Source organism: Cervus canadensis, chromosome 11, assembly GCF_019320065.1.
Source record: "Cervus canadensis isolate Bull #8, Minnesota chromosome 11, ASM1932006v1, whole genome shotgun sequence".
In the NCBI taxonomy this organism is placed as follows: domain Eukaryota; kingdom Metazoa; phylum Chordata; class Mammalia; order Artiodactyla; family Cervidae; genus Cervus; species Cervus canadensis.
In genome coordinates, this window is record NC_057396.1 from 17,552,196 (window position 1) to 17,564,279 (window position 12,084).

At 40.2% G+C, this 12,084-nt stretch overlaps 1 non-coding gene across 1 annotated transcript; it reads left to right on the forward strand.

Annotated features, from left to right (window-relative positions):
- The first annotated feature begins 724 nt into the window (after window positions 1–724).
- On the forward strand, window positions 725–797 carry TRNAR-CCU. The gene has a single exon. It is a non-coding gene; the product is annotated as a tRNA-Arg (tRNA).
- Window positions 798–12,084: the final 11,287 nt, after the last annotated feature.

Below are 12,084 nucleotides of genomic sequence, written 5' to 3' on the forward strand. Positions count from 1 at the left end.
GGCAGAAGAAACAACAACACATGAAATTATTTGCAAGTTAGAAATTCCAAATACTGGCAATGTAGAGTGCAGGAAGGTTGGGATGAGGAAGAATAAATGAAGCTACAAGGCACACTCAAATGCCAGAGTCCATGCAAGCAGAACAACTCAAGCTCACCATCCTCCAAGGGCTCCGGTGAAGGGGAGAAAGCCTTTTGCAGCATGGTTCACAGGACTGCTTTCCTTGGCTTTTTTTCTGACTCACAATATTTCTTCTCAGGATAAGACTGCCTGGATAAAACTGGCTTTGGGCAAAGCTCTTTTGCAGGCCCAGTTTTGCTTTGGGGCCTTCTTTGTCCCCTATTCAAGCCATTTCTTTGATTCTGATATAATGCCAGAAATTAATAACATTCATGAAATACTTCACATATGCCTGGCACCCTCACAAGTGCCTTACAGATATTGTTTAACCCATTCTGAAATATAACCCTAAGATGTACTATTATTATTATCCCTATTCTACAAATAAGGAAAGTTGGACTTCTATACATTAGTTGGCTAACTTTCAAGGTCACAGGACAAATAAACACAGAGTTGGCTTTAGAACCTAGTTCTATCTGAGTCCAAAGCTAATCATCCTGGTAGCATTCCTCCTCAAGGTGCCTGGTTGTATCCCATTTCTTGTAGAGCCTTTCTTTCAACTATCACTCAGCCAGTGCATCAAAAGAGGGCACTGTGAGGGACTTCCCTGGTGGTCCAGTGGCCAGGACTCTGCACTCCTAATGCAGGTGGCCCAGTTTTGATCCCTGGTCAGGGAACTAGATCCCACATGCCACAACTAAAGATCCCGCATACCACAAGGACCTGTGCAGCCAAAATAAATAAATATTTTAAAAAAGAAAAAAGAGGATGTTATGGGCCTAGCACATAGGAGATATTCAAAGTGCTAATGGCTAACTGAAGTATTAGCTGATAAAATTAGGTACACAAACTGTGATTTTTATATAGAGAACTCTTTGACTACAAATGCCTTCAAGGCCTAATGAAACTGTTCCTATAGAAAGATCACTGGCATTGATATATGAAGTGGTAACCATAGTACCCCCCTGAAATCACACCATGGAAACAATTAACTACCTTCCTGCTTATTGCTACCCTACTTCCTCTTGGATGATGCTTCTGAGGTCTTAACAGAAACCCACAGCACCACCACCACTTTCTTCCCTTATGTCTCATGAATCAGGGTGCTTTACAGAGGGGCAAAATTAGAATCTTTGCCAAACTGCAGCTAAAGTAGCAATTAAAGAGGTAGGAATTTCCAAACCCAGTCAGAAGGGAAATTTAGAATACTCCCATGACTTAAGTGTTCAGCCCACTCTGTAATCTGTGGAGTTTGTCTATTTTTGTTTTTAAACAAACATAACTAGAGATGTGATCTTGGGGCTGTAGGGAGGAAATACTTCACTTGTTGGGGCCTAATTTTCTTCTTCCATTAGAGAAAAAAATAGGCTCAACAAAAATTGTCTGTAAAGATCACTCCAGGTCAATAACTCTAAGAAACATGCCACATTTAAGACTTTTCTTAAAGATCTGAGCATTTGTATCTATATATAGTTTCAGATTGAAAGGAACCTGGAGGATCTTCTAATTTAACCCTGCTGGACAGTCTTACTTGTATTTAACCCCGCTGGACAGTCTTTCTTGTGCTTTTCTTGCCCCTGGTATTAAAAAAAATACATAAATGTTCACTGCTACTGAGCCAACTTAATCTTGATTTATAAATCCTCTCTGAATTTATCTCCAGCACATGGCCTTTGGCAAAACCAAGAAGTTCCCTACTTCTGGTACCTATAACTATTATTAGCCTGCCTTTCTACTGCACCAAAATCCACTCCACATAATTGCATGCACCAGAGAAAACACTTTAAATCACAGGAGAGGTGTTAGGCAAAAGACAAGACAACATGGATTTAACAAGCCATAGAGTGACAGGGCCACTTAAAAGTCTTCTTTGAGCTTCCTTTCTATCAGATACGTAGAAATATTCCATGTGAGGAGAGAAGACAAAAATACCGACCTAGTGAACAAAAGGAAATAGAGTGCCAGGGAAGCTGGCCTCCCTGTGAAAAGGGAGAATGTTCATGCTTCTTTATAAATAAAGGACAGCAGAGGCCAAGGTCCAAACCATAAATGACCCAAGGGTTCTTTCAGTAATGAAAGAGAGAATGTGAAAAACTCCAATGAATCTCTGCCTTGACTTAAGCTACAAGGCAGCCATGACAGTGAAAAATGTGTCCCAGGAGGAAAGGTCGTGCCTGTTAAGACAAGTGTAAAGTCATTCCAAACACAGCGCCCCTGTGCTCTGATGAAAGGCTTTGCTGGTCATTCACCGCCTGCTGCCCTGGGAGAAGGCGCAGAAGCCACGTCTGAAAAGATGGGCTATAAGGAAAGCCCAGCATAGCGTGGCCACCTGCCAAGGGTCGAGGGGAGGACTTCGGGGCTTTCTCTTATTGGCCTCTTTTTGCCCTGTGAGACCATAAAATAGTTCTCATCGCACATAAGGAACACAGGTTTGTGGAAGGAAGAGAGAGCCGCTGCTTCTTCAGCTGGTTGTAAAATCAAGCAAGTCTCTAAACCTCTGTAGTTTAATGTGTCTGTCTCTGACAAAAAGTGAGAGGGTGCAATACAGGCATACTGCTGGGAGCTTACATTTATTCATCTTATCTTCTCTATCATGGATGTTCTGCTCATAAAATTCTGAGAAGCAAATATGTAGCCTTCCCTTTCCAAATTATTTCCCCTAGCAAATGGCCTTGGTAATGGGCAACATTAAGGATCACATGGGAACTCCACATTTCTGCAGTTCCCCCTTAAGGTCTTTTATGGTCCTGAGCTAAAATCTGATCCAGAGCTACCAAGTTAGCAAGCTGGTTCCAGAGATTGTGAGTCACCCAGGAGGCCTATTACCTGCTAGCTCTTCCAGGACTCTTGAGGCTTCTTAAACAAGTCTGAAGCCACGGCCAATTTTTTCCATATTTTGGGGTGAACCTACCCAAAGTCTACACTGAACCTGACATGACCACCTAAAATGAGTCTCCAGGATCCTTGAAACCCAAGAATAGATCAGTGTAGCACGGGGTATAAAAGCAACCACTGAACAAGTCACTTAGGTCATTGGTGTCAGAGAATGGCAGGTACTTGTGTAGCTGACCATCTTAAATCTCAGATCTATTATATTCTTTGCACTTCTTAAATACATTTTTGTCTTTATTTCTAAAATATATTTGGACTTCTTGATTTAAAAAAAAATAGCAGTTATTAAAAATTTTCAGCAATACACTAGTCTTCATCTTTGATTTGATTAGACTGTGGTAAATACAGTTAACATATAATATTCTCATGCATGTGTGCTAAGTCATTTAGTCATGTCTGACTCTTTGTGACCCCACGGACTGTATAGCCTGCCAGGTTCCTCTGTCTAAGTCAAGAATACTGGAGGGGGTTGCCATTTCCTTCTCCAGGGGATCTTCCCGACCCAGTGATCAAACTTGCGTCTCCTGTGGCTCCTGCATTGCAGGCAGATTCTTTACCACTGAGCCACGGGGGAAGCTATATCTCCTTCACAAATAAGTGTACAATAGTGTTATTGACTGCAGATACAATGCTGTACATCACATCTCTGGAACTTAACATCTTGCTTAACTGAAACTAAGTTACATTCACTAATTAGCATCTCCCCATTTCCCCGTCCCCTCAACCTCTGACAACCACCATTCCACTCTTTCCTTTTTAAGAATTTGACTATTTTAGGAGCCTCATATAAGTGGGATTATGCTTATTTCACTTAGTATAATGTCCTCAAGTTTTATCCACTTTGTTATGTATTACAGAATTTTCTTTTTATGGCTGAATAGTATTCCATTGCTTGCATGTGCCACATTTTCTTTATCCATTAATCTGTCAGTGGACATTTAGATTGTTTTCACATCTTGGCTATTGTGAATAGTGCTGCAATGAACAAGGGAGTATTAGTATTTCCTCAAGATCCTGACTTCAGTGGTTTTTTTTTTTTCTGATAAATACCTAGGTGTGGGATTACTGGACATATGACAAAATGGATACATGGGTGTTCCTCTGTCACTAAAAATTGACTGAGTTCTTAAGTAAAGATTTTAGCTTTTATAGATTCATTTTGACCATCATCAAATCTTACCAACTATTTTAGTTCTTACGATTTGCATTTAGAACCAGAAGAAGTGGACAAATTGTACTCATAGGATAATTTCCAACTTTTTATTCTATAATTTTGTGAATGTGACTATGGTAAAGTGAAAATAATAGTCTTCCTGCAATACAGTAACCCAGAAAAAAATATAAAACAACTCCTTTGCTTTCTGCATTTTGTTATTCACATTTAGTTTTGGAATACCACATGGCCCATAGTTTGTATATTATTGTATATATACAATATACTATTGAATATATATAGAATACATTATTTAATATATGTTGAATATACTGAATATATATTGAATATATAATATTGTATATTATTTCATTATTAGTATAAACTTGAAAACTCACTAAATACCCTGAGTGCCCACATGTTAGTAAGTTATTAACTGAAGAAAAAAGTCTTCCTTGTGACTTCCATGAATAAAACAAATTAGGTATTATATAATTTTTCTGATTTTCCAAATAAATTCAACCATGTGCTATACCATCAAATTTAATTAGTAATGTATTAAGTTAATTCCATCAAAGGCACTGCTATTCATCACTCTCAACCAAGTATTGCAAAAGCCATAGATTATTTCAAGGTATACCAAAAAAAAGAGATATTACTTTTTCCAGTTTAGTATTTAATTTTTCCACTTATCTACACTTCACCGACTTTTTTCTAACTACTTTACATTCATTCTCTCTTCTCTGGTAGATGTTCTGAACTGCGTTTTCTGTTCCTTTTCAATAATCTTCTTTGTTTCTGATGGTTTCGACTCCCGTCCATTCACCAACTCCAATCCATTCATCTATATTTTCTTATTCTTCCTGCTTCTGCCACCATGGTTTCCTTTGTGTTCTCTGACTTCAGTGCACCACTTTCTCTGCATTTTCCTCCCTCCCTCACCGTCCTCTCTTCCTGCAAACTTCTTGAGTTTCTTTGTCTTTTGTGCTGTTGGTCAGAGCTGCATGGGCTGTGAGGAGCTGGCATTCGGGCTGCTGCAAATGATCTAACAGCTCTTTAAGCTGCAGGCAGCTTGCAACATTCAAGCAAGAAAGAGAAGCACAGAGAAAATATCCTGCCACAGGCTTTTCAGTAATGTAGTGTCCTAGAAACATAAAAGGGACTAAGTCTTAGTGTTCAAATTGGCTTGATTCATCAACAAATAGCTCTTGTGGTCAGGCTGCCAGAGAGGATGCCGAAGCCCTTTTCCCTTCTAATGGAGTTTGGTTGGGGATTTATTTATATTGTGCTTTGTTTCTGCCTGTTTTCCAAGAAAGCAATTTTACTTCTTTGTATTTTGTTTTGTCCACCTGCCTTGTTGGGATATTTTCTGATGCTTATTTAACTTGTCATAGTGGAGCCAATGGTTTATCCCTGCCTCGGGGTATCATTCTGGAAGGAAGATGCTAGGAGACGTGGGGGGTCACAAACACAGCAGTGCAAACAGGCCTGATGGGGCCTTTCTCTACAACCTCCTCTCAGCATGAACTTCTAAGCAATTAAGAGTTCTCTGCTGGATTTTGAAGATGGTTCAGGGATTTACTAGACATGTTTACCGCCCTCCAGGAGGCAGCAATGTAGGTAAGGCCACGAGACTAAAGCAAACTAAAAAGATAAAGTAACCAAGCACGGCCATGCTATAAGAGCAGCTGGGGTTGAGATTAAACCAAGCCGGGGTTGACTGGGAAAAGCAGAGCCTCTGGCTTTGAGCTGGACTAGGAAGGTGGTAGCATTAGATAATGTCAGGAGAATTCTAGGCCACAGTTGTGGGCCTTATCCCACTATGTGTTGAGATATCTGTCCTTGGATTTTTTTTCTCCTTCCTCTGCATTCTTCCCCATGGCTTTAATACCAACTAATCTAATAGGCTAATGACTCTCAAATTTATGACTGAGCTCTTCCTGTCCCAGACTTGTATTTCTGTTATTTACTTGCTATTTCCAATTGATTGTCTAATAAACATTTCCAATTTAACCCGACCACAGCAGAAATTTGTTTTTTCTTTTCCAGAATCCACTCTCCCCTGTCTTTCCTATCTAATTACATGGTACCACCAGTCACCAGTTGCTTAAGCCAAGAATCTGGCTCACTCTTAATTCTTCTCCTTTGCTTGCACTCATATCCAGTTAGTAAGTTCTGATGTTCATCTAGAAAGGCTATCACCTGTCCTTCCAGTCCCCACTATCTTTGTTGGGGAACCCTAGTAGAAAAACACCATCACCTCTCCTATAATTAGGACATGCACTCTCTAGCAGAAAGTCTTCAAACGACTTTCCATTTCAATAGAATAAAATCCAACTCCTTGCTGAAACCATGTAACTCAGACAGGGACTTGAGCCCACACAACTGGGACTCGAACCCAGCCAAAACCCTGACTGGGGCTCAAACTCATCGTTTTTTAATTATTATCCCTCACCTGGTGTCTGGAATTTCTGAGGTTCAGGTTTTTTGTGTCTTGGTGCAGAAAGAATTCAGTGAGAGACAAAGTGGTAGGTAAGAAATGGATTTATTTAGAAAAACACACTCCATAAACAAAGCATCCTCAAAATACGGCATGGTTTCCAGAATTAGGAGATGGACATCTTTTGATGGGCTGTTTTTCAAACTACCAGAGCCTCAGGAGAAGATAGCCCTTTGGGGAGTCAGTCAAAGTGTGGTTATCCCATTCTTCATTCTTTTCCTCTCTCTTCCTAAATCTTATTAACATTCGCTCTTCTATACCCAACTGGAAATGAGTCTCTCTTTCTCTATATATACAGACTCAAAGGTGCACGCTGGTCCTTAGTTCTGCTCTGTCCATCCAGGAATCACCTATAAAACAATGTTCAGAATGCCCATCTCCCTACAGATATTAGCAACTCACTTTCCTCAGTCTTTTTCCTTCTACCTCTTTGCCACCTTATTTCTCTTTGTGTCCCAAAACACCTAAAAATGATCTTTGTTCCCACTGATCCTTCCTGTCCACAAACTTGTCTCTCTTTGACTATACATATGCTATCTTCATGCTTCAACTTTATTATACTTAAGCCCTTTCCTTTTCTTTTCTACCTGGGAAATATTTGCTCTGAAGTAAATCTCAGACTGTGTCTCCTTCATAGCTGATAGCCCTCCTTGATAAAGACAGGCAATACTAGACTTCAACAGAAACAAGAATGTGATTCCCAGAAAAGATTCCATTTCATTCTAGACCTGTGCTGTTTTTTGTAGGACAGTTTAACCGTGCCTTTCTGAAACTTGCAGGGTTCTTCAGATCGCAATGGGTTCCACAGTCTTTTCTTCTACTTGAGATCTCAAATGACTCTATTTAACAGCAATATTTCTTTCTGTGTTCATGGCAGGTGGTAATTCATCTGTAAATGTTCATTTGGCCTTGAACGCCTTTCATAGTACTCTTGCTATGATCAAAGGAAATAGAGTGCAGTACAGAGACACCTACCAGCAAGTCAGAAAACAATTACATCCTATTCTGGGCATCCTTTCCAAGAAATTTCACACTAGTGTTTTTAAAAAATCCTTTGCTTTCCAGTTTCCCAGAGAAGTAGCTAAATGTCCTCACATTTTACAGGGGAACAAGATGGAACTTGATATTAACTGTAGCAATCAAGGCACTAAATTACAGGAACTTTTAGTTCTATTCATTTATACTACCTGAAATCCTTCCTGTCATGTCAAATAAACCCTATTTTTTATTAACTCCTTATCAAGCCAGTATCAGTCCTGTGTGATTCTCTGCTGTGGACCTAAATTATTTAGAAACTTGAAAAATAGAATAGGTAGATAATTCAATTTCCTAGTCCATCAAAAGAAAATCATTTTTATTTCTAATATTCATTATTAAAGCTCTTTTGGCAATATGAGTCTACTTGGCAATCTCGATAAGCATGGAACAGTAGTCAGGATTTAGTTTATTTCTACATGACTAAGGACCTTTCAATATTGTGGGGTAAATATTCTGAAGAGTAGTTATAACTATTAGCAAAGGTTCTTAATCTGGGTTTCATAATTGAGCATCACAGTTTATGAGCTGTCAGAAATTAAATACAAAATATTGCACAATTTTCCTGTCATAAAATTGGCCATCAGTTTCATTACATTTTCAAAGCAGCTGTGATGAAAATAGACCTGTCTTTAGAATGTTCAGTGTATGTGGAGCATGATGCTATTTACACAAAATTTTTTAAATTAATAAAAAATTGAGGTTATTGCTCACATAAATGTAGTAAAAGTATAAATCCTGCTTGAAGTTGGTAAACACCAACTTCAGAACAGTGTTTAACCTCTGTGTCTGTCTGCTCAGCTGCTATAACAAAATGCCATAAACTAGGCAGCTTGCTGCTGCTGCTGCTAAGTCACTTCAGTCGTGTCTGACTCTGTGCAATCCCACAGACAGCAGCCCACAAGGCTCCTCTGTCCCTGGGATTCTCCAGGCAAGAACACTGGAATGGGTTGCCATTTCCTTCTCCAATGCATGAAAGTGAAAAGTGAAAATGAAGTCACTCAATCGTATCTGACTCTTCGAGACCCCATGGACTGTAGCCTACCAGGCTCCTCCGTCTGTGGAATTTTCCAGGCAAGAGTACTGGTGTGGGTTGCCATTGCCTTCTCCACTAGGCAGCTTAAATAACAGAAATTTCTCTTCTCATAGTTCTGGTTGCTGGGAAGTCCAAGATCAAAGTTCTGGTTGGTAAAGAACCTGTTCCTGGTTTTTAGACAGTCATCTCCTCTCTGTGTCTTCATATGGTAGAGACAGAGAGAGCTCTGTGCTTCTTTCTCTTTATTTAAGGCAACTAGCACATCAGGACCCCACCCTTATGACTTTGACCTTCTAGGTTCCTTCTCCAAACACAATCACATTGGGAGTTAGGGCTTCAGTATATGAATTTTGAGAGGACACAATTCAGTCCATAGCACTCTGGGAAGGAGAGGCTACATGGAGAGTTTTAACTAGTATGCAATATTTTTCCTTAAAAAAAAGGAAAAGCTAAACAAGTGTGGCAAACTGTTCAGATCTGACTAACAGCAGGGAATATATGAGTTTTGTTAATGATTTTTTATGCTTAAAGATTTTTGAAAAGAAGAAATAAGCAAACAAAAACATATAGATTTCTCTAGATGCTATCTCCATATGGGAAGGGATTTTTTTCACCTTGTTCTATATTGTATCTCCAGTACTTAGGACAGAGTCTGGTCTAGAGTTGGCATTCAATAAATATCTGTTGAATTGAGTAAAAGGAAATGGATAGGCAATTAATTCATATCTTTCCTGAATCTAAATTATTCAACAACTTTAAAAATTGTTAATAATGTTGTGCTCATTTTCTGGAATTACTTTACTTTAGATGAATATTATAAATCACGTTCATATCCGTAAATAGAGACAAAAATGTCAAAGTAAACCTGGGTGTGAGACGAGGTATCTTACTTATAAAATTGATGAGTCAAAAGAGGTTTGGAGGCTAACTCTGGCTTTTGAAAACAACTCCTGCCAATTGCATTCAGTCCTAAGGGACTATGACTTTCCTATAGTCCTGCTAAAGGACACCAGCCATGTTTTCTAATACAGAACCTTATCACTCACTGACTCTGACTGTATCAGGATGAGAGTTTATCTTGGGGTACCTCATCTATGGGCCGGCTGCAATCTGTAGCTGAGTGAATTGTTCCAGAATGATGAGTGGGGCAAGTCAGGTTCCTTCCAGGTACAAGGAATTAAGCGGAAGCTGACAGTCTGAAAAATTGACAGTAGAGGCAGAAACTGAAAATTAAGAACTGTCATAAAGTATTGGATACATATATATGAATGGCTGAAACTAACACAACATTGTTAATTGGTTATACTCCAATACAAAATAAAACGTTTTAAAGAAAAGAACTGCCATAAAGTAGAGAGGTGGGATCTTCATAGTGGACCAGGTAAAGGTCAAAGTTCTAAAAAAACAAACAAAAAAAAAAAATAGAAACTAGAGGACAAGAAGGCAAATGGTAGAGAGGTGAGTAGAGAACAGACCTACAGAAAAAGAGATACTGAGAGAGAAGGAAAGAGAGAGGATCCCTGAGGGCATTTCTAAAGCCAAAAGCAGCCCAACTAAAAAGCATCTAGTCAGCCTCCTTACTGTATTTATAACTGGAAAACCAATGAGTTTAGTAATTTGCCCAAGGTTAACAGTGATGAGGAAAGGGCACTTGGCTGTTTTACCTTCCTTCAGTGCTTTTCTAACTCTTAGAATGCAGTAATCCAGTGGCAGAGGGGAGTAAACAACTCACAGGGTCCAAAGGCAAACCTAAAGCAGCCAATCTTCAGTGCAAAACTCTGTTTCAGATTTACCTAAGAATTGTGGCCAACATTGCAGCTGATTTCATAGTGTCTCTGTTTTAATACACAATGACATTTAAATTGACAATATAGGAAAGTGTGTCAAATTGGCTCCCACACTTGTATGCTCATGCTGCTTGTCCTCCCAATTTGAGAACTCTTCACCTTAGTCCAGGATTTTCTTCATTCCCAGAGCACATCCAGCATTTTCAGATGGACTCTTCCGAATGGTGAACTCCTTCCTCTGATCATGTAATAGATATTTGTTTGGAGCAGATCAGAGAAAGGAGCTTTGGGAGGACTCTTGCATTTGTATGTATCACCTGCACCTTGGAGTCCCTGAAGCTTCCAGCATTTTGGAATCAACCTTCCCTTTAACAGTGTGTTTCACCAGCATGGCCTGTCATTCCACATGTTGTGAAAAGGCCAGTGACCCTCACCCCAGCCGTATTTTCTGGGATTGCATGTGACACCTTTCTTCTCAGTGGATTGTTTCCACTGCATTTTCTAACTGCCTGAGTGAGGCAAACACTACTTGCACCCTCAAACAGGATGGCTGCTGTCACTGCAAGTTGCAAAAAACAACTTCCACTTGAGTGTGAAACATCTTCTTAAATGGTCCTGAATCACCTCTGGACCTCGTTCACATCTTGCTGCTCACCCTTGCTCCCAGAGCCCTCATCCCTCTGCTGGGAAGCCACCTGTGCAAACTTCAGAGGCAGAGCAGCTCAGATCTCTTTTGGTTCTGCCCTTCCTCTCAGGCCCATGTCCTGTGGACATCAGCTTGCATCACTGAATGTCCATTTATGCACATTTCCAAAAAGGAAAAAAAAAAATGGTCAACGTCAGCAAAGATCCGGGTGGGCCTCACTAAAGATGTGAGATCTCAGCAGAGACTCTAAGGGTGTGGGGCAGCTGGCCAAGAGGTTCTGTGGAGGAAGGGCATTGCTGGGAGGAAGCGCAAGAGCCCTCCAGCAGGAGAGGGCCTGGTGTGCGCACAGAGCCGGTGAGCAGGAAGACAGCGGAAGGAGAGGGGATGGGCGAGGCCGGAGCCTGTCCCTGACTGTGTCACAGCTCAAAACTTGTGGCAAATTTTGACTTTTATTCTGAGTGAACTGGAGTTCTTTTAGGGCTTGGAGTCAAATAAGTGATATGATCTGACCTTGATTTTCAAAAGACTCTGCCCAAACAGGCTAGTAAGGTGTGTGGCAGGGGCCGCCAAGCAGAGAGATGGCAGAGCCCAAGTGAGAAAGGAGAGTAATTCTAGGCAGGGCAGCCTGGGGATGGGCATCAGAGGAGGGAGGCTGTGGGGTAAGGAGTTTCCACAACAAAGAACCAGCATGCCTTGGGAAAATGCCTGATTCCAAGGCTCAGGCAAGGAAGATATGAGTCTGGAGTGTCTGATGCCAAAAAAATAAGAAAGTGTTCAAAGAATGATAGGAACATGGCAAAAGGATAGAGAAGCCACTGTGAAAGAGCTCCTACTAACCTAATTAAGGACAATATGAGCATCAGAATAAAAAATGATAGTAACATGCAAAATAAAATAGCAAAATGATTTAAATAT